The sequence below is a fragment of the Ptychodera flava genome, chromosome 18 (assembly GCF_041260155.1).
Source record: "Ptychodera flava strain L36383 chromosome 18, AS_Pfla_20210202, whole genome shotgun sequence".
NCBI lineage: Eukaryota > Metazoa > Hemichordata > Enteropneusta > Ptychoderidae > Ptychodera > Ptychodera flava.
This window is the reverse complement of record NC_091945.1, coordinates 18,741,639-18,765,133: the sequence shown is the minus strand read 5'-3', so window position 1 is coordinate 18,765,133 and position 23,495 is coordinate 18,741,639. Positions and strand designations below refer to the sequence as shown.

At 35.5% G+C, this 23,495-nt stretch overlaps 1 protein-coding gene and 1 long non-coding RNA gene across 2 annotated transcripts in view; both read left to right on the top strand.

Annotated features, from left to right (window-relative positions):
• The window catches only part of LOC139117066 (ALK tyrosine kinase receptor-like), a 72,800-nt gene that overhangs the window by 11,503 nt on the left and 37,802 nt on the right, over window positions 1-23,495 (top strand).
• Window positions 15,834-16,684, top strand: LOC139117812 (uncharacterized). The gene is made up of 2 exons (XR_011548587.1): window positions 15,834-16,117; window positions 16,509-16,684. It is a non-coding gene; the product is annotated as an uncharacterized lncRNA (long non-coding RNA).

Sequence of the window (23,495 nt, the reverse complement as noted above, 5' to 3'; positions counted from 1 at the left end):
CTGCGGGGGAGAGAAAAGTGGTTTTTTCCATTTCCTGTTTTACTTTCTAACAATACGCAGAGTGCTTGCAGGAAGTCTCTTCTGGTTTCTTTGTCTTTCGACGGATGTACCTGCGTGAGCACTTTGGTAAATGTCATACCTAAGTACTCTCACATTCAAAGACTTTCTGTTATCGGTAAGCTGTTATTTCACTACAATGATAGAGCTTCGCAGGTGATGTGTCGTGTATTAAAAGAATGTGAAGTGCTGTCCGTAAGGAAGCTATAAACTTGTACAAACACATCAAGTGGAGATGATTGAGAAATGCAAATTACGCTTACAATAATAACAGTGCATTGTATATTGCAATGAAAATATAAATATTCATTTAATACTGGGATAAGTAGTACTATAAGAATTTAAATGCAAAAAGGAAAATGCAGATCTCAGGTTTGCGAGTTAATTTCTGTATTTTCCTGGTGTAGCAAAAGCGTCATGACCTTTCTGAAAAGGGAACTCATTTCACAAAATGAAAGTCTTAAGAAAGTATGCACCTTGAAAGTGAAAGACTTCAACCATTGCCGAAGCTTTCTGAAAGGAAACTGTGAACCACTTTCTTTCAAAATCAAGCATAAAAAACAGGGGTCTCATTGCAAATTTTGGGACTAGATAATAAGTTACTCAACATATACCGACATTTGACATTCAAAATGGCTGCCATGATGCATCCCTTAACTGAGACTGCGGGAAAAAATTTCAATTTTTCTCAAAAGCAAGACAGTGGAAACTACTTTAACTGAGAACTTCAGAATGAAACCACACAAGGACAAAGTAGACCTGAAAGTTATTGTCGAAAATTTAGTGTCTGAATATCTGTCCTTGAGGTGCATTCTACCTTAAAGCAATATCGACTGAATCAAAGTATCGACTTAAAGCAGTTGACTTCCCAAACCAACTAACGGTATTGTCATGTGATAACATTCAGACCAACTTCAAGGTTCTGTGGCAAATGTTGTTGAAGGTTTCCTTTGATTTGGGATACCATGTAAACTATAAATTTTTGTTGTCGTTTTGAAATCAACAAATTTGAATAAGCAGTGATTAATACACCAGAGAATAATGCTTGACAGAAATTTTAGACTTTTACAAGAGGTTTTATCACCTACTGTAAGCCAAGACAGGACAGTCAGCATCACATTTGAATGTCGTGGAATAAATCATCATGTGGATGTGAAAGTGGAGTGTTTGAAGTGCCTCTTTGAAATTCAGCTAATCGTTTAAAATTTGATACCTTATCAAAGGTGTGAGAATGAAATAGGGAAGTCCATACAAGAGGGCTGGCAGAAGTGAATGAATTATTTTTAAGTAAAACTTTGAAGTAAATACTACAAATTAGGCACTAATTGTCGGTTCTCTTTAAAGCCTTGTCAAATATTGAAAAGCCGATCATAATTTCTTTTTTTTTTTTGGTGGGGGGGAGAACAATTTACAACCGGTGAAAACTTCAAAGTGTCTATAAACTCTGTAATCACTGCAGTACATAAAGAAGAAATTAAGATATCTGAAAAAAAAAAGTTTATATAGTTATTTTGTTTGTAGCGCGAACAGTACAATCTTCTCCTGTCTTTGATTTTAAATCATCATTTCCAACTAACCATATGTAAGACTCAGAGTAAGCACAATTTTTTACAGAAAAAATAACGGCAAAAATTAGCTTAAGTACTTTGGTTTCTCAGAATGAAAGTATAAATTCTATTCAGTTTCTACATAAATTCCACAGAAAAGTAACGTTAGCTGTAATGTGAAAATTAGCATATTAAGTACTTTGGTTGAGTCAAAATGAAAGCACAAAGTGTTTTCAGTTTCTACATAAATTCCACAGAAAAGTAACATTAGCTATACTGGGAAACTGGTGTCAAGATTGTAGTGTTTAAGAAAAAATTCAGAAATGTGTCCACATGACCTGTTTAACCAGAAAACTATGTTTCAGGTTTTGAAGTTGAAAAAATAAGTCTCTCAGTTGAATTAAACACAAGTCAGTACAGTGTTTCATTTTGTTTTTTGATATATATAAAACTTGCTGAACGAAAGGTTATTGAATAGTGACACATAATTTTATCCAAAATTTATAATAATCTTTAATGTACCGGTAGTTGTATGAATATATTTAATTACAGTGATTTAATCATAATTGAAGATACGGATTGACAACAAACTTAATTTGTCAGCTACATAAGCTGTAAGAGTTTTATAGGTCAATATTTATCGTATTCAAGTTTCTTCAGGGGAGTATTGGCAGTGTTGGTGAAATTTGTCATTTTTCCAGGTGCATGGCTGGTTTTATGTTGGTCTGTCAGAGCTAAGGATTGAATCTTCATATACCGTTATACGTACAGAAGCAAAATGACATCACCAGGAAATGACGAGATAACTGATACGATCTCTTTGATAGGCAAATCATTGGTGGAGGACTTACTTTGTTTACCATACAAACGATGCCAGGAGCTTTCAAATATGGTACGAAAGACTTCCTGTGTGTCGTAAGTCTGCGGTGAACTTCAAAGAGCACCAAAAAAAAAAATCAACTTGTATTGCTTTACTGGACACACCCACTGGACTCCAAAGCCGTGACATTCAATAGGTCGATTAAGGTTGTTTGTTCAAGGCAAGAGCTCTTAAAAAAAAGCAGAATTAGTTTAACTTTTAATAGTGTGGGTTTTGCCAACACCATCAATGTCTTCTACTTTGATAACAATGAAGTTCTAAGTCTTGACCAAGACAAATCAATACCAATTAGTTACATAATGGGCATGTGGCAGTGACATAAAAAATTAAGTGTTTTCTTTTAATGGCAGATTTCCCAGGTAAACATTAAGTGTACTTAAACTGGCTATAAAACAAGGTCTTTTACTAGTTAATCTATCTCGCTAAATCGTTTGTGTCAACACTTTCTGACTGTATGAGACAAAAATGTTTTAGGACACATAATTAAATTGACTTGGACTTCTAACACTCTAAGACTGTAACTTAGTACGGATATATCAAAATCAGTGTTATACGTATATAAATATTACTTTCTAACTTTAACTGAAAACTCTGCGTACGGAAACTTACCACAAAATCTATTTTGTAACCAAGTATAAAATCAGGGGTTTTTTATCAGCAAAGAAAATTAATCCTTAAATTTACCGTTGTTTCCATTTTCAGCGTTATCCTTTAATATTGGAAAAGATATTTGATTTTTTACAAATTGCAAGATTGTGAAAAATTCACTGTCACGTCAGGTTTCAAAACAAATCCACAGGTTTTAGATCAATGAGATCCGTACAGTCTGCATATGTGCTGTCCCCAGGCAACAGTCGATGGAATCAGACTTTGCGTTGTATCGACTATCAGTTCACAAGCACAGATACTTGCAAGTTGTCAATTAAAAGCTCAATAAAACTGCTTGAGTCCTTCAAATTCCGGGCACTTTGTGATGGCTGCCTTGAGTTCTGTCTCAAAATAAGAATGACTAATATTTCTGTAACTATTGAACAAGTAAGACCCACGTAATACTCTCATCAGATGTAGGCTATCTGTCATCACACTTGTTTTTTTCCTGGAAGAAATGGAATTTGATATTCCAGGAGCACTCGTGCAGCTGCTCTTTATTACAAGAACAACAAGGACGTACATTATCCTTGTGCAAATGTTGAAACCCAGACAACTTGGAAGTGGAACTGGCTCTCATAATTATCTGTCATAACCCTGCCAGTGGACAAATATTTTATCACAATCATTTCCTTGACTTCCGTTCACTTCAGATCTGTAACCTTGATACACTCTAATAGCACTCTAATAAAACCTGAATATAGAGCCTTGTTCTGAATTGTTCTTTATTGCAAACAGAGTTTTTTTCTGCTTGCAGAGGAATTTTAACATCTCGGTGTGAGGGCTTCATTGATGATAGCCGCATGCATGTGCACAAGGTTGTAAAGTCACTTCGTGGAAAATAGGAAGCGAAAAAGAAAAGATCAAGGCCAAATCAGTTCCTATTGGGGGATTTATTCCTAGAATCTGACAAATTTTTCTGAAAAAAGGAAATGCCACAAACTACAAAAAGATAAGCTTTTCCTCTAAAAACACATAAAAAATTATCGCCTTTAAGGTTACTTGACGTAACCTGTTATACTGGACTTGGAAGTGTGGCTATGGCAACGAGAAAACTATTTGCAATAATTCAACAGAATGCGAAAGTGAGTGGCAATTATATTTGCTCCAGTTTCTACCGGACTGATCGACACAGCACTTCATCTTGATTTTCAACCTCACTCGATCACTATACCTCCCCCCCCCCCCAATCAAACATTCTGCCCTTTTATAGTGCAGTGTCAGCACAATATACGAGATGCCACTACCACAGTCGCTCGAGAGCTATTCAGCTCTGGGACTATTCGCCCCATAGACGAGTATACGGAAGCGAGAAATACCCCAAGTCAGGAAACAGAATGGCTATAAAACTGCGCCATGTAACATTCCGTGTCCGATTTCACTGTGAAAATTAGCAAGTTCATCTATCATGCAACAGTCGATCGTTCCCTATCATTCTAAAAGTTCATACCTGATACTTTATCTGATTCAAAAACGCTTGTTTCGTGTGATTTCCGGCCGAATTCGACGGACACCTTGCCAAAACCTGGGGGTGAGCAACATTCCGGTCACCTCTTGGGTACCTCCACTTTACTGACGTTGGCGCCGCCTACCCATGAGGTATGACTGGAATGTTGCTCACGCTTATGTTTTGGCCAGGTGTCTCTCGAACTCGGCCGAAAATCACAGGAAATGAGCATTTTGTAAGCAGATGAAGTAGCGGGTATGAATTTTCGTGTGATATTTCCGCCCAGTTCGGAAGACACGTCGCCAAAACATAAGGCATGAACAACCTTCCAGTCACCCCTCATGGGTACGCGGCGCTAACGTCAGTAAAGTGGAGGTGCCCAACGTCCACTGTAAGGTGACCGGAATGTTGCTCACGCTTATGTTTTAGCGACGTGTCCGTCGAATTCGGCCGAAAATCACACGAAACGAGCGTTTGTGAAGCAAATCAAGTACCAGGTATGAATTTTGAGAATGATAGGGAACGGTCGACGGTTACATGATAGATGAACTTGCTACTTTTCACGGTAAAATCGAACGTCGAAGATGACATGGTGGCACAATCCCTATACAAAATAGCCATTTCATTTCCTGACTTGGGGTATTTCTCGCTTCTGTATACTCGTCTATGGGGCGAATAGTCCCAGAGCTGAATAGTTCTCGAGCGACTGTGGCCACTACCGGTATAGTGTGTCACATCTTTCAGAGCTTGCACGTCTGTATGTAAATGTCACTGGGCATTGCAAGATTTTCTACTTTATGTCATCATACGGTAAGGTGAATCCCAGAGGACAAAGCCTGACATAGGACAGCCACTATCAATAATAAGATAGAAATCAACCAGTCACGTGCTGTGTGTGAAATGTCGCTTGATGAAGACACTTTCCGTAGAAAAGGCATTAATGCCTCTTCATCCTCGATGACATTTCGTCACCGAGCTGTCTCCGCAGATTTGATACTACGCGGAAAATCTGACAACTTCACTTTTTTGTCGTCTCACACTGCTTATTGTGGCTGCATGCACTTATCGATCATGGACCTTTAACATTTACATTGGATCAAATTTAGTCAACCAATATTCGTGTATTGACTTGGTGACATTCAAGTCAATAAAACTTCACTCAGCTGTAAATGCTTGCAAAATAAATGGCAAAGTGCAGAGATTTGTGATAACAGTTTATCTCAGAGATTTTTTATATACATGAAATGCATATCAAATATATATATATATATATATATATATATATATATATATATATATATATATATATATAGGTATATATGTATGTATGTATGTATCCTTTAAAGTTCAGATATTTTCACGGTGCTCAATACCTGTATGGCAGAGCAATTTACTGTATATTAATTGATTATAATCAGTAGAAAAGAGGACTTACGCGTTACTCAGAGTTTCACGCTACATGTGTTCTCTGTAGAACATATATATATATATATAATATATATATATATATATATATATATATATATATATATATATATATATATACTATATACTATATATATATATATATATATATATATATATATATATATATACTATATATATGGAGTATATATGCAGTTATGATTTTCAACTTTAAATATGTACAAAACATACATGTGTATATGTACATATACCACTACATATGTGCACATACGGTATGTATTTACTTGTTTAATGTTATTCATGTACTTCAATTTAATGACCATTTGTTACATTAAGCTCAGTACGAAAACCATTGCTAGTAATCTCAAGAGGTTTTGTCAGAAGAGTGCAGCAGATAAATCAGTCGATAAAATTGTGATGATCATACATTTTCAGTGTAAATCCTGACCAATGCCAACACTCGATTGGTTCATTTGATAAACCCACCGAAACCCAATCAATGAATCAGAGTGACGTGACACTTCAGGGGAAGTAATCATGTCCCACCACTCTGCTGTGGCGAGGTTGACTTGTATTTTCCTGGCTCTGTCTGGCATCAAAAGATGCCTTTGAGCATCTAATAGCTTATGTAACATAGTTTTAAATTGTTTTCACTATTTCCATGAAACCCTTCACTTTCTTAATCCAAGAGGAAATAGGATGTTTCATTTATTTTGCTTTCATGAAAACGATATTGTTTCCCCTTTCTGGGAAGTTGCACGCTTGACCGCAACGGTAAATTTCGATGTCCAAATAGCAAATTCTATCAAATTTAGTAAACCAAGTAGATATGGTTCAAGTCAATGATTTGTTAACATGTGAGTGGGGTGAACGCGGTGATTTGTGTTCTGTCACTTAAAAAAACCCTGACGTGAACTAGCTGTCAGATTTCAAATAGGTTTGTGTGAAATGGAAGAGACTTGAGAAAAACAGTTGCAAATGATTTCTTTTTTTTAAAATTCACCAACTTGAACCAAGTCTATCAACCAATCAAAATCAGTAAAGTTCACAAGGTGATTAAACCTTTCAAGTATTTAATTTTCAAACTTTTATGAAGAAATGGTGATTCTTTATTGTTATAAATTTCAGCTTCTTCGCTATTTGATTGACTTTAAATATATGAATAAATCAAGTTTTCATGATCTTTTTTCCTGTAAAATTGGCAATTTAAGGTAGTATGGGCCTCAAAAGGGAAAGAATTTTGCTCAAACTTTCCTCAATGAAGCTTTCAACCATTCTCTTACCAAATCAAAAATAAAAATCAGGGAGTCTACGTGCCAAATTTGGTACTAGAGAGACAACCTACTTCATATTTCTCCATATTTTAAATTCAAAATGGTGCCATGCCTGTGCTAAATCTATGTAGAGAAAAATAAAATTTCTTATTTTTAAAAAAGTTAGGCAGTGAAAACTTTTCTTAATACACCAAGAACTTTAAAATGAGCCCTCACAAGTGATAGATTGGAATAGAATTGATCAAAATTGAAAGCTTGAATATCTGTCTCAGGCACGTTCCACCTTTAATAATGTTTTTCCTCATAGAGTTACATGTAAAAGTGGATTGGCAGCCGTTTTGAATTTTGCATTAAATGATCCTTTAATTTTGTTCATGATTATGAAAGAGCATGAAGTGATTTTCTTTGGACAATTTAAGTTTGAGCTAAAAGTTATGGATTCAACTTCAACTTCAAGGCACGTACACGGCAGAAAGAGCAAAAAGGTGCGTTAATCACTTTCTGTGTGTATACGTTCAGCAACATTGACAAATATATATACCTTTCTTTGCTCCATTTATCTTACATGGTATTTCCAAAACCAATCAATATCAGCCTTTCAAGCTGACGCAGTATATTTCCCAAGGGTATCTAACATCCTCGTTATAAAGAATGAACACCGAACCGCGACCACCTGATAGTTTAAACTTCATAAACAATTGACATATAATCAGTACATCGGCAAATTTGGATTTCATTCTTTGAAAGGTCTTGACGTTATTGTCAGGGACTAACCACTTTACTGTGATTGCAGCAGACAACTTTCCACTGTGAGTAGAACCTGCTCTAATGGAATCAAGAGAATGTATATTATGCTATTTTGGCAGTCCAATTTTACTGCACTTTTGATTTACGCTTTTCTGTTTGAGACATGATAAGATTTTCATTAGCTTTGTCACTTTAAGCAAATAACCAACTATAAACCAATCACAAACTCATTGAGTTGTTGTTTGAACGTTTTTGACTATACATGTACATGGAATTTGTTTTGAAATTCTAATTTTATGCATCTGTTCTAACACTGAAATATATACCGGTACCTTTTAAAAGCTGCAAAACTTCCATCGTGCCAAATAATTACTGCATGTTTAAATTAAGCATTGGTCCAATAGCCGGTAGGGGATAAACAGCAAGACACTGTTTAATGCCATACCCCTCACTTCAATGAATTTAATAGGATATTTCGTGTACAGGAGAATGAAACATTCACAGTGAATACTTCTATCAAAATCAAATTTATATTAAGGTAGGACGCACCTCAAAATCAAAAGAGTTATACTTTTTCTCAAACTTTCCCTAGGGAAACTGTAAACCAATTCCTTTCAAAACGAAGAATAAAAATTAGAAGTCACCATGCAAGATTTGGAACAAAAAAACCATATTTGAAATTCAAAATGGCCGCCATCCCTGTGTTAACTCTGTGGGGAAAAATATAATTTTTATTCCCACAAAAATAAATATTGTAATAGCTTGAGAGTCCGCATATCTGTCTCCAAAGCACGTACATTAATTAGTAAAAATTTTGAAGTACAATATTTGCAAAACTCTTTGAAATTAAAGTGGTCTTTACAGTAGAAAAAGTTCCCTCTTTTATGAAAGTACTGTAAAATGTTATACATATTGAAAATTGAACAACAGCTAAAAAATTCCCAGAGCAAGTTTTTGAATAATTACAAGTAATGGGATGTAGATTATTCTTAGTTGACACTCATCAGAACTTCAGCTGTCAAGAGGTATGCAAGGTTGCGAAATGAATATGTAGAAATTATCTCATTAGACAGGAAAAAAAATCTTAAATTTCATTACCAGTGATTCTTTGTGTTGGTTGACTATGACAGCCGAACTCAGATGGCACACAGACTTGACATTAATTGAATTTCAATATGTAGAGAAAAAGAATACGCCAGGAAGTGTTCATGTGATGATGAACCAAGGTTGAGATTTTAATATCCTGTGAGAGTCAGATACCCCTGGATTAATTTACATGGTACCATGTAGATTCATGACAGTGAACCCAGGCCAAAAAGACTCCCCTACTCATGACAGCTTTCTTGTTGCCAACATTTTTGTGTGCATTAGGGACGGTCTCCGATTTTCGCATTGAGTTCAAAAAGCGAAATTCGTTCGTTTACAGGGGGAGGGGGTTTGACCTGCATTCATTTAGTGAGCTTCACTTTCGCTCTTTTATTTTGTGATCACAATTTCTCTTTACATTGAGCGTAAAAAACCCCAAAAACTGCACACTTGTACATGTACCAACAACTTTTGCGTTAAATTGTATCCAAGACGTTCGCGTGATGCTATGGTTAATAGTACTCAAATTTGATCAATTACTTTACAATGTGCATGTAATGTGGTCAGGGCATATACATGTATATTCTCCAGTAGCTTAAGCAAACCGCTAGATTGTACTCTCAGGCAGACATCAACATTTCGCACTTTTGAACTTTGGTTTAAGGGGAGGGGGAGGGGGTTTTGATGTAAACGACGGAATTTCGTTTCTTGAACTTTATGCGACAATCTGAGACGGTCCCTTACTATACAGACCAAGGCAATTACCCTGATGTTGTATATGTGCTATAGTGCACTGACCTGTCGAAGTCCCCGGATATGATGGTGTATCTGTCGGAATCCATATTTTCACTTGTCAAGTTGACCTTGAGGATAATTGGACTGAGTTAGCATATTCTGATGACTGCTGGAATGCTGAAATTTCAAGCATAATCAGTCATGCATGGGAGAATCATATCCTACAAAAGCAAACAGAAGTGTTACAAACAGGCACGTACATCATCCTCAAATATTGAGATAATTATTGAAAACACTTCCAGCTATTATTTATTTCAACATTTCAATCCTCTTTCTATATAATAACCAGGCTCCATAGATAAACCATAGAAATAAATAAAACTAATGGGAGAAAGAGGATTAAAATGCATGTGTCCCTAATTTTTTGGCACCTGGGTACTTAAACAAGCATATTGCACATGGTGCAGGCTTTCGTGATTATAATTGAGTGTCTCACACTCAGTGAGTACTGTGTGCAACAGTATCATAATTGTTGCAAACACAAATAATATTTCAGATATACAGATTGATGAAACATTATTTTATTAATGTTTGCAAGGATGGCATCGCATAATTAAAAGTGGTTGTTCATGAGAACAGCATGCATGAGGGTGCAGTCCAATTCTGCAGGACAGCTGCTCTTAACATTACTGTGGTACCTGGGTGCCCTCCCCTCTGCTCTATTGAAACGATGTACCGCACAGTTATTTACAGTACATTTACCAATGATTTTGACGATGAGATACAGCTGGATATTGATACACTACCTAATTAGGTTTGTCAGTTTGCTCGCGAATTTACCCTTTTAGTGGTCAACTTTTACAACTTTACGCCAACATCAGACAGACTAAAACAGCAGGTGACGCAGCAAGATGTCTGTAAACTAATTTACTATGTATTATGTTTATATCTTTACAGCAGCTATCAGTTTCAATAGTGACACACACAGAGACTGGTTGCCAAGTTTTACAAGCAGTTCAAAGTAAAGTTTGTTCATTTTTCACATCACTCTATTATTTTTGAAGTCATGAACTTTATTGATATTCAACTACAAAGAACACTGTCCTCTGAGTCTAAATTTGCAGTAACGTCGTTCTTTTACCACCTAATTTGAACTTGGCAACCAGTCTCTGTGTGTGTCACCATTGAAACTGATAGCTGCTGTAAAGATATAAACATACTACATAGTAAATTAGTTTACAGACATCTTGCTGCGTCACCTGCTGTTTTAGTCTGTCTGATGTTGGCGCAAAGTTGTAAAAGTTGACCACTAAAAGGGTAAATTCGCGAGCAAACTGACAAACCTAATTAGGTAGTGTTTCAATATCCAGCTGTATCTCATCGTCAAATCATTGGTAAATGTACTGTAATACAGGCTTACAATCATTCTTATGATAAAGCCCATAAAGTTATATGCAAAGTCTTGCATATGTCGGTGCTTTCGTCTTAAACTAGAGCAACTACAGTGCGTTTCACGTACGCAACTCAGCGTATGAGACGGCATATTTCACGCACAAAACAAGCGTTTAGATTGGGTATCACGACGCATTTCAAAACAACTCAATCATTGATCAATTACAGTAAACCAGCATGGGACAGCCTCTGTGTCTGGACTGAGAGATAAAAGTTCAAAACATTTAATCTACAATGTAACTGTTTTTATAATTTCTGCTAAGAGTTGATGAGCTGAAGGTTTTCTCAACAGAAAGTAAATTAAAAAGCCACACATTGTAGATAAAGTGTATCTCTCAGTCTAGACAGAGTGGCTGCCCCATGCTGGTTTACTGTAATTAATCAATGAGTCGGTAGCTTTGAAATGCGTCGTGATACCCAAGCTGAACGTTTGTGCTGTAGGTGAATATGTGTCTGTCTCATACACTTAGTTGCGGTACCTAGGTGAAACGCGCTGTAGTTTGTCCAAGACTTGACATGCCTTCAAAGAAATAGGCATGTCTTTTTATAAACCTGTTTCTTTGAAAGTCATATTTATTTGCCCCTGCATTCGTGCAAGGGTCTTGGGAAAATGACAAAAAGGTTATTTTTTTTGATATAGAGAGTTACAGTCCACAGAATTGTAAATTTGTATTATGCTCGTCACCGTACTTTTGTTATCTAAGCTAGAGAGAACAAACTTTTTCCAAGCATCATGGAGGGTGGAACTGCTATAATACTGTAAAGGTATGCACTTTGCTTCTTGTAAACTCCCATGAATCACAATGGTAACACTTTGAAGCTGACACTGAAAAAGGGAAATGGTCGCAAAATTTTGGAATATGAGGCCCACACTTAAGTTCCCCTTTTTTGATCAGTCACAATTATTACACTACAGAGCCTCCCCTGAAAATCAGAAATGGTCACAAAATGTTCGATTCTGAGGCTTAAACTAAAAGTTTCCTTTTTTCTCAGTTTCACATGATCCACTTATAACTCTCAAGGTTAAATATTGACTGTTAATTGGCAATCAAGATAAAATTGATAAAGTATGTATTAAATACAGAAAGAACATGCTAAATTATCAAACCCAATGGAATTTGGGCCGACTCGCAGCGATTTCGAAGCTGTTATCCAATTGGTTGGCAGAATCTTACCGTTATAATGAAATAATACAAATAAACTCCCTAAGTTGCTGTGAATAGTGACAATCGACCAATCAGATAACCTTGCAAACACGCTGCGAGTCAGTCGTGGAATTTGCCTGAAAACCATTAACAGTGTGACAAATTTGACAGCATAGACTTCAAATTAGGGAGATGTGAATATAAAAAATTTCAAAGTCACCACAGAATGACAAGGGATTTTGGAAGTCGATAATGCAGTATCTAATTCTGATACCAATTCAAGGGCAAAAGAATTGAAAGATGGGTCTTGAAATGTAATTGTGACAACAAACAGCTGATAGGATGAGACAAATTATGGTGTCATCACATAACATAATAGTTCACGTCAGGGTTCTTCTTAAGTCTGGCATTTGTAATTCGAATCTGACCCTACAGTCATAATGCTTTGTCACACTTTGGAGTACGGGCAAACATACTCCCTTGGAGAAATGACAATTAGAATTCAAGTTATTGTCAATTGGTTTAGGAGATAAAGCTGAATACATGTACACCTGAAGATAGGTCAATGACCCACATCTTTTCAATTTCATTATGTAGGATATAGTCAGTGATAAAAAATTTGTTCTCTTGTTGTACATTTTGAATTATTCTTTTGTGTTGTCAAACAGATAATTAAAAAAATCTATTGTGTGTATATACATCAAATGTTAATTATTTATTTCTGTTTCCATTTCATCAGATAAGTGATGGAAAATGTTAATTTTTGACTGAAAAATTTAATATCTGCACAGTATGTCTGTGTTGTTTATGTTTATGGGTTTTCCTCAAATGTCATCTTTATTATCTAGCATTTTGACCAATTTTTAGCACTTAATGTTTCTGCTGTTTTTGGCAGACAATTTTCTCAGTGGACCTGAAAATCTTGAACAATATTCTTGCTTATTTAAAAGCTTGACACTATCCTATGTATAATACAGACCACTTTGCCTCAGTACACATGGTTACCAATTTGCAGTTATTAATTGTACTGGTAGAAGTCAAATTGGCTAACATAAATACAAATCAGAAAGGTGCACAAAATGTGATTATGCACATGTCATCTGTATCAGCACATCATACCTCCATGTATGAAAAAAAAATTGGCAATTTATATTACATTTTGCGAAAAATAATCTCTCCAGGATTAACTTGAAAAAATGAACAGGAAGGCACATATTGTGAATGATAAAATTTATGTTTTTATTTGCTCTACTTCAGGATAAATGTTCTCACATAGATGCCCTGAGCATGATTGCTTCAATAAAATCCGTATTCTTAACATCAAAGCCTCCATTTAAGGTAGTATGCGCCTCAAAAGAGAACTTTAGACATAAACTTTTGCTCAAACTTTCCTCAATGAAACTTTCTACAATTCTCTTACCAAATCAAGAATAAAAAATCGGGGATCACCGTGCAAATTTTGGTTCTAGAGACACAAATTACCCAAAATTTACGGATATTTTAAATTCAAAATGGCCGCCATCCAAGACAACAGTGTTAACTATATGGAGAAAAATAAAATTTTTGATTTCCGAAAAACCAAGACAGTGAAAATTTTTCTTACACCAATAGCTTTAAAATTAGCCCCAACAAGTGATAGATAAGAAAAGAATTGTAAGAGTTTGAGAGTTATAATATCTGTCCCATATTCTATCTTAATATTTGATTGAAATGACCACAGATACTGATACTTTAATTGTTGATTTTCAGATTACTTGCTTTTAGTCATATATGTCGGCTGAATGAATTGATTATTCACTTATCACGGGCAAACTGTAAACGATGAAAATGTACGATTAGTGACTGGTATGACGTAAATCGTGTGATATACTGAAACTGAGGGGATGAGGCGTGTGAAAGATAGCATTGATTTGATTGTTCGGGTGAGTTAATCAGCTCAAGATAATTCCTTGACCTCCCAAAGCTGATTCTAAGTATACATGGCTGGGGAATGACTACTATACAGAACCCTGTGTACAGTACTTTGAATATTAATAGCTCCAAGTATTACAATAAGCTTTGCATAAAATAACCTGGACATTTAATATAGACAAGATCCCCAGGAAGACATCACCCTTACCGAAAATTATTTCTACTGCAAATTTGCCGTAAGTTTGCTGCAAATATGCAGCAAGCATATAGCTTGCAGGAAGGAGTTGCAGAAGTTTGCAGGTAGATGTGACCCTCCTGCAAACCCTTAAGTCAGTTTGCAGCAAATTTGCGGTAAACGACTAAGTTGCTGCAAATTTGCGGCAACACATGATTGACATATTTCCCACTATTTCATTACCAGGGAGTACACACTACACACTGAGTACTGTTCCACTTCGTGACCAGTCATGTGTAAGCAACATAAAATTGATCTTTCATTTATATTTTATGTTCATTTATTTCATAACAGACAATTCACTTTTTAAATTATAATAACTGGTAATGCTGGATAATGAACAGCTTCAGTTAAGCTGGTGAAAGCATTGCATGGATATAGAGTGCATCTATAGTATATACTGTAGTGACATGATGTAATAAAAGTGCCCTTTGACAATCTGGTTGGGTAAATTATGGTTGGATCGAAAACTGAATTTTTAGGGAAACAAATTTTTGAAACAGGGACTTGTCTGTCTTGCAAGTTACACCCTGTATTTTCTGCGAATGATACCAAAATGCAAACAGTTTGGAACGAAATGTGCGTTTGATGATGGTCTGTAAGGACACGTCGTAGACTTTTGTTACTGCAAATCTGTACAGTAGTAATGTTTCCGCTACTACCTCCAAGCAGAGTAGTGGCTGTGCTCCAAGCTATTCATCCCATCAATATAGTACATGTATACGGTACGTACAATGCACTGCAGCTTACAGTCTGTCCCATCGATGCCGCTGACAAAATCTCGCCTTCTGATAACATGGGTCGAGGTAAAAGGCTTTTGTCCATGTTTTCAGCGTTAGAGTTATATTGCCGAGCACAAATTTGAGGTTTAGGATTACACTCCATCCCGAGTCGCTGTACGAAAATTCAAAGCGCCGCTTCACCAACGTGCAACACGTCCTCTGTATAGCTGCGAGCAGCCGACATGTTTACCCTCTCCGGTCACGGTTCATCAAGGTCAGTTCGCGCATTGATATTGATTCTTCGTGCTGAAAGAATTTTTACTCTCGTTTTAGTCTTTCTATGATAAAAATAACCATTTCATTAAACTAATAAATTAAATGCTATATTAAGTATGAAATATAACGGATTGGTGCAGATGTAGAGTCAATTCCAGCATTTAAAAACGGGACTACATTATCAATCGCGTAATGATTTATAGATCGCACTTCCGTTATATCGTCATGAGGCTTGATCGGCGCGAAGTTAGATTTTAGTACCATCGGCCAGTGTCGGCTGCGTACTTGTCAGCAGGGAGTTATCTAGTGGACAATTTCGTGATCTTTCTATGGAATCGCCAGCCAAATGATATCACATAGTTGCAAAAACGTGTATACAGTACCAGGGACAGGCGGAGTTCTATATTTGTGAACGCGAGCGGCAGTAAAGATGCCGACTATATTTTCTGAGTACGGTATTTATACACACAGCACGGTGAGACCTGCAACCGGACCGGGAATCGTCCAGCGTCTGCGAGCCGTTCAGAAATGTAAGTCAATGTACCGTTCGTCTGTACATCGATCGCTATAATTATGTTCTGTAATCGTTGTATTGCAATCTTTACCTAAAGATACATTTTCGTTGAGTACTGATTCATACTGAATTCACTTTCGTTTCACAACAGTTACAGTAAGTGCTGAGATTTTTGCAGATTGTCGCCGTCGTGTATGTAAACAACATACGGCGAGTTGTCCGCTGTCGGACATTTTAATCATTATTAATTTAATTTCGATCATGAATATTTATGCATTTTCTGCTTCAATTTTTCAACTTGATTTTGTCTCATTTTCAAATAATTATCGATTTCTTTCATGAAATTTACAATGTTTGGTCAAACGGTAAAGACTTACACTCTTCCCTGAACGATTTATATTTTTCAGAATCCAAAGGGGACAAGAAATTCAGAGAACAGAAAGCCAAATCGCAGCCTTTGACAGTAATGTAAATGTTACATGAAACTTCTCAAGTCTAAAGAAAATCTTGACATGATCATGACACTTATGTGGCATGAAATGAACATGGCATATAAAATAAATTGTACCACAATTGAATTAAACCTTTTTTTCTCTGTCATCTTTTTGTTTATAATAACTTTATTTGCACTGACCATTGTTTCTCGTGAAACTGGTATTTCAGAGTTTAGTTGGATAAATAATATTTATATATTGGCGGACTGTGGACAGCACAAGATGTGTTTTATCCAACTAAACTCTGAAATACCAGTTTCACGAGAAACAAATTATGGTCAGCGCAAATAAAATAATTTGCTGTATGGAGTTTGCGGCAAATTTTCAGTAACATTCAAATTAATTTGCCGCAAGTTTGCTGCAAGGATTGTGCCGCAAATTTGCTGCAAAGAGTTTGCAGCAACGTTGCGGCAGGGATTTTGCTGCATATTTGCAGCAAGTTCACAAGAAACCTAATTTGCATCTGAAAAATGAACCACCCGCATATTTGCAGCAAATAGTTTGCTGCAAATTTACTGCAAAGCTTGCGGCAAATTTGCAGTAACAGTTTGCGGGAGGCCTAAAATTTCGGTAAGGGCATTGACATATTAGGGCATGCATATTTTGCCCAATTTAGCCAATAAATCTGTTAGAGAACGGAATTAGTATGTTATGGTATAGGTATATGTCTCTGAATAAAATATCATATTTACATATGTACTAATTATTTATAGGTTTGGTAAGCAGTTCAGTAATTTGATAGAGCATGTAATTGCATAATATTATTAAAGGCAAATTCAACAAATGTCAGCGTTTTGCTGATTATTGTTGAACATCAAATAAAACTTAGACAATCTCTCTCTTTGCTGTACATTGAATGTTGGTTGCAATTGAGCACTGATAGTTGAAGGAAGCCACTGCGAATTATATGGTTGAAAGTTTACCATGATACAACTATAAGAAGAGAGCTGACATATACGTAACAGTACAAGCAGATGCAGTGTGGCATGGCCTTTGTACATTTTCTCACCAAGAGTAATCTTTGGCATGTCGACAGTACAGCTGACAAAATTGACAATTAATCTATATTGCATTACTGTAACATCAGCATCACTTTTACTCATATGCAGTGTGAAAAATACAACACTCCAGTTATAATGCGATTATAGACTGCAGAACAATTATCACTGTGCAATTGAAGTACAACCATACTTGTGGTTAATGCCAATTTAAACATAAATTTGAGGAGTAGATAAAGAGGTATATGCAAACAGTTTACTTCTAAGTATCTTTCTACTGACTTAATTATTACTGCCAATGGTGGAATCTAGGGTAATTCTTACTTTTTTGTACACAAACACAACATGGACACAATCATAATTGACTCTCTCTGCAAAAAAAAAATTCTATCCTGCAGTCTTAGCTCATCCAAAAATACTATGTGCAGTTTGATTAAATTTTTGTCTATATATGAAGCCTTGCTCAGCTAATGTAAAATAAATTTATTACATATTTACATTAGGTAGTATAATGTGCCTCGAAAGGAAAGGACTGACATTTGCTCAAACTTTCCGTGAGGAATGTTTCTACCATTCGCTTTCAAAATCAAGAATAAAACTCTGTAGTCACCATGTAAATTTTAGTACTAAAGCAACAAATTACCCAAGATTTACCAATATTTGAAATTCAAAATGGCCGCCATCCCTGTGTTACCTCTATGGAGGAAAAATAAAATTTTTGATTTTCGAAAAGCTAAGCAGGTGAAAGTTTTTCTTTCTGCAAGAGCTTCAAAATCAGCCCCCACAAGTGATGGATCAGAAAAGAATTATAAAAGTTTGAGAGTCCGAATATCTGTCCCCAAGGCGCGATTTACCTTAATATAGAACATCAGTCTATGCAGCTTGTCAGACTTGACTGAACTTGAGATTTCATGGCATTACAGCAGGCTGTGAGCAGCACCTGCACACTTCAGAATAAATATCAAAGACCCTGTAGAGGTAATTTTATAATACTAACAATATCTGCACATACTGTGCATTTATATAAATGTAGTTCATGCCTCAAAAATGAAATGAAAAACATTTGGTCAAATTTTTCTAAAGCAAACTTTCAAATATTCTCTTTCAAAATCGAGAATTGAAATCAGCAGTCACCATGCAAATTTTTATACCAGAGAAACTACCAAATATTTACTGATATTTGAAATTCAAAATGGCTGCCATCCCTATATTATCTCTTGGGGGGAAATAAATTCCCGATTTTCACAAAACTAAGCCAGCAAAAACTTTATATAATCCATAATCTTCAAAATGAGCCTCGACAAGTTTTAGGCCAAAAGAATATTGTAAAAGTTTGAGAGTCCGAATATTTGTCCCCAGGGCACATTTTACTTTAAGTCTGAATCAATGCAATATTAACGGCTAGGCGTTTTGAATGGGACCTCGACTTGAGCGGGGCGTTCACTGCGCACCATAGCGAAGTCACTCTATATGTAGCCATACTATACAAATTACATATAACATATACCAACCTGAGAAAAACTAACAATTCATTTGTTTTTTCTTGCGTAATTCCAAAATGGGATGAAAGGTTAAAAACATTCTGTACAAGGTTATTAAAACTCAAATAATCATTGAAATATGATACCTTAATTCTAGCATTTCCATATGAACAGAGAAATGAATTGCAAATGAAATTGACATAGATTTGTCAATGTGTAGATCTATACTCATTGATTAGCTGGATGTCCTCAATACAAATACAAAATCAGTAGTATAAAGTACTTGAATTTTCATCATCCACAAGTGTCAATTGTTGATACACCATACTTCAGGCAATTTATCTTGGGTACCTTTTGTGGGACTGTATGACTAGAATATTAATTACATTTTATTGCTACGTACATGATCACTGTTAGCAAATCAAGTTTATCTCAGCAAGTAAGTGTATTATCATTTGTTAATTCAGACCATTCAGCTTTGTGGTCAATGTAATTGTGTCGTATCCAGGCAATGGAATAATATCAGGCCGATGAGTTAAACCAGGAATCTGAATGGCGATGAGTTAAACCAGGAATTTGAATGGACCTAGTAACACATACAAACAAACCCATGTGCACAAAAGTACATAGAAATACCTGCTTGTACACATGCGTTAATTGTACCATCATAAGATGATCTCTTGAGCATACAGTATTGAGTTTGTAAAACACTCTGTGCATACATTTTATTCTGGACTTTAGAAGCATAGAGTGACGTGATTACATTTAATGCCTGCAGCCTTCTGAATAGCTTTTGAATTTAGATTATTTGAAATCCCAGAGATTATCTCATCCTGATTTGTTGAAATTGTGATGTAATTTGCATACCTAAATTTTCTGGGCTCTCTGCATCTTTTGGTAGAAACTTCTCTTTTTCTGAAATATTGTACAAGATCTTTAAATGCTAGGTGTATAGATTCCTTGCAATTTGGCAATATTTGTTCCTTTCACTGGCGTCACATGCATTTGTCTAATATTCTAACTTATTAGTCACGGTTGGATTTTCTTGTCTATGTGATAACACCCCAATACTGTTGACGTATAGGCAGAGCTAGATGGCAGGATTTTGTCTGACAAAAAAAGGCAATCAAGATGCATGTTTTCCGTCAAGTGTACATGCAGGCCGGCATACAGGCATTGTTATTGCATTTCAATAGTCAGATTGATCTCCGTTGCTTTGATGTGCAACAAGTGCAAATTGGAAGTGTCATGACGATTTATAGAATAGTAAACGGACATCGGTTTATGGTTCCACAGGGTATAGCATTCAACAGTGAAATGTTACAGTTCTTCTGTGAGGTCATCACTCTGCTACAGCAGTGTTAGCATTTACTTCTCAGTGGTAATGACACCTGCCATGTAATGAATACTAATATATTGTGAAATCTGTATGTTAAGAACAGCCCAGCTGCAATAGCAAAGGTGTTGATCATGTGGATGCCTCTAAAGGATAGCCGAAATTCTTAGTGGAGATCTGATGATCTTAGAAGTGCCTGTCTTACATGAGCGAGCTTTTACTTTATTTAGATTAGCAGGTGAGAAGTTTCTCAAAGAAAAGATTAGTTGTCTTGGTTACTGTATAATGCAGTATATTTCTTGTAATTGAAGCAGAATATCACAGTTGAATTAAGTACCGCTTCGATGAAAAAAATTACAATTTGAAAAAAGTTCCAACATCATTCTTTAGTCTGAGAGAAAATGAGTTATGGTTCTAAATTATTTGCTTCCATATTACATTGAATACCATGGTACCGTACGGTATATACATGTATATTTTTATATGCAAAAATCATCTTAGTCAAGGCTACAATCACACACATGCCAGCATAGAAATGAATCTGGAACCAAGATGCCGAGACTCACAAAAGGACTATACAATTTTCAAAAACTTTCAATTTTGGTGAAAGATTTGAAGTTAGTGCTACTTCCAACTATACATATTCCATATCCAAAAAAATCATGGTTAAATTTCGCTTGACTTTAAAGAGACCTATACACAATATTATAGAGCAATCAGCAAAGAAATACACGAGCCATTGGAAATTAAAAAGAAATTCTCGTTTTAGTGATTTAAAATCATAAATTGTTGGCATGGTTTATTGAAAGGAGCTAAGACCATTCTGCCAAACAGGAGACTCTTACTTTAAATCATTCAGTCTTTCCATTATAATAGGAAACAGATCATCTTCATAAAAAAACATATATAAACCCTTTGAGTGCCAAAGCCAATTTTTGTCGCCTTTGTATGATATAACCCAGCCAGTTTTTTTTCAGATTTTTCCCAAAAATTTTGATCAAACACTGTAGAAAATGTAAGTGATGTCCATTTGAGCCAAAATAATCAAAAAATTACAGAAGAAATAAAAAACTGTTGCACTAAAATTATAGAGGGGAAATTTATTACAGCACTCAAACAGTTAATGATACATCTAGAGTTATATTACGGTAAATGAACAGTATATACTATAATTGTGTGATATTGGCAAAAACAATGCAGTCTGATCTACACTGATGAAATATTCCATATACAACATGCCTTCTGGCTACATACTGTGTTACAGCGTTGCAAAATCCTGTTGTCCCTCTTTAACTTTCTAAATTAATGTTATTATCAGTTGAACAGGTTTGTCCAAACAGCTAGGTTAATGCTCATTTATTACTACCGAAAAATCATGATGACTGAGCAACATCGTAATTTGCTCATCAAATATCAGAACCTGATTGTTAACTGGCAGCTGCATTTAATTTGTTTCAAATTTATGGTCAATCCTCACATTTGAGGCTGTTAATAGTGTTATTAAAGCTCATCATTATTCCAGGTTGCGGTCCCAGTGTTGTAATTTCCTCAAGGTAATGGTGCATGAAAACGTAACAGTAAAATGCGCCACATTTTATTGGAACTTGGGTCTTGTTTGTCCAGAACAGCAATGGCAACATCACAATTTGTAGTTGGTTGTGAATGTAAAATAAGCTAAGACGAGTTTTCTTTTATCATAACAAGTACCTGTATACGTACTCGAACCACTCCCTGTGGGCAAACATTAAGTCAAAGCTGCTGAAAAGCTAAGGTATGTGTATAGTACTTCAAGTGTCCTACACCTCACACTGTTTTGTGTTGTGAGTGGAAATGCTGTTTTTTAGCAGACAGCTGCAGACAGGTGTTGAATGGTACAAATGTGGAACACACAATATACTGTGAACGTTGAGAAATGCAATTTAACATTCTGCACAGTAACCATGAAGTAGAGGAAGGAATTTTATTTTTGTGACAAAATAGTCACTGCCTAGTAGATATGGAAATCATCAGTTGGAAATCAAATCTTCATTTCAATTCTAAAGGTTCTGAAAGGTACAGCTTGTTTGTCAGCTTTATCTCAGAACAAACTGATTAACTGAATGAAAATTCTGAAGGAAAGAAAAGGACTTTATAAAACTGTATGTTAAGGTAGTATGCACCTCGAAAGTGAAAGACTTAATGTTTCGCTTAAACTTTCCCTAATGTAACTGTCAGCCACTTTCTTGCTAAATCAAGAATAAAACTCAGGGCCGGGGTCACTGTGCAAATTTTGGTGCTAGAGAAACAAATAACCCAAGATTTACCAATATTTAAAATTCAAAATGGCCACCATTATTGTGTTAACTTTATGGAGAAAAATAAAATTTTCGAATTTTGAAAAACTAAGCCAGTGAAAAACGTTCTTACACCAAGAGCTTTAAAATGAACTCCCACAAGTGGTAGATCACTCATCAGAAAAGAATTGTAAAAGTTTGAGAGTCCTAATATCTCTCCCCAAGGCACGTTCTACCTTAATCCCTGTCAAAAATAACTTTAAGGTAAAAGAACAGTATATAGGGGACTATTGCTTTTCAAGAAGGCAAAAATGCATAATATTTTAGTGAAAGTAAATCATCTTTGGCTTAAAAGAAGATGAAGTGTATTTGAAAACAAATTGTCATTGTTATTGGGACTTTCCTGAAAACCCTTTTGATAATTAATATAAATGCATAGTGATAGATTAATAATGAGAGTAATTATCATTGAATTAGTAAATCCGTTCTTTTGTATATTTCAGTTGTGATTCATTTGATAATAACAGAATAGACAAATCACTTGCTGAGAGATTAATTGATTATTCACAATTTTACTAAATTCATATCGATGATTAATCCAATGCATTTGAATCTATAACACTCCATCATAAATTTTATATTTTATTCCTTTGGTGATAACAGAATAAAGATACCGTGTACTAGTTGACATTACAGTCCGACATTGAACATAATAATAGTTAATTATCATGTAGAAGAAAAATCTGTGTGCACCAGATACAGAGATTTGCAAGGTTTTCCACAGGATAGTGCAGTAACATATATGCTCATGG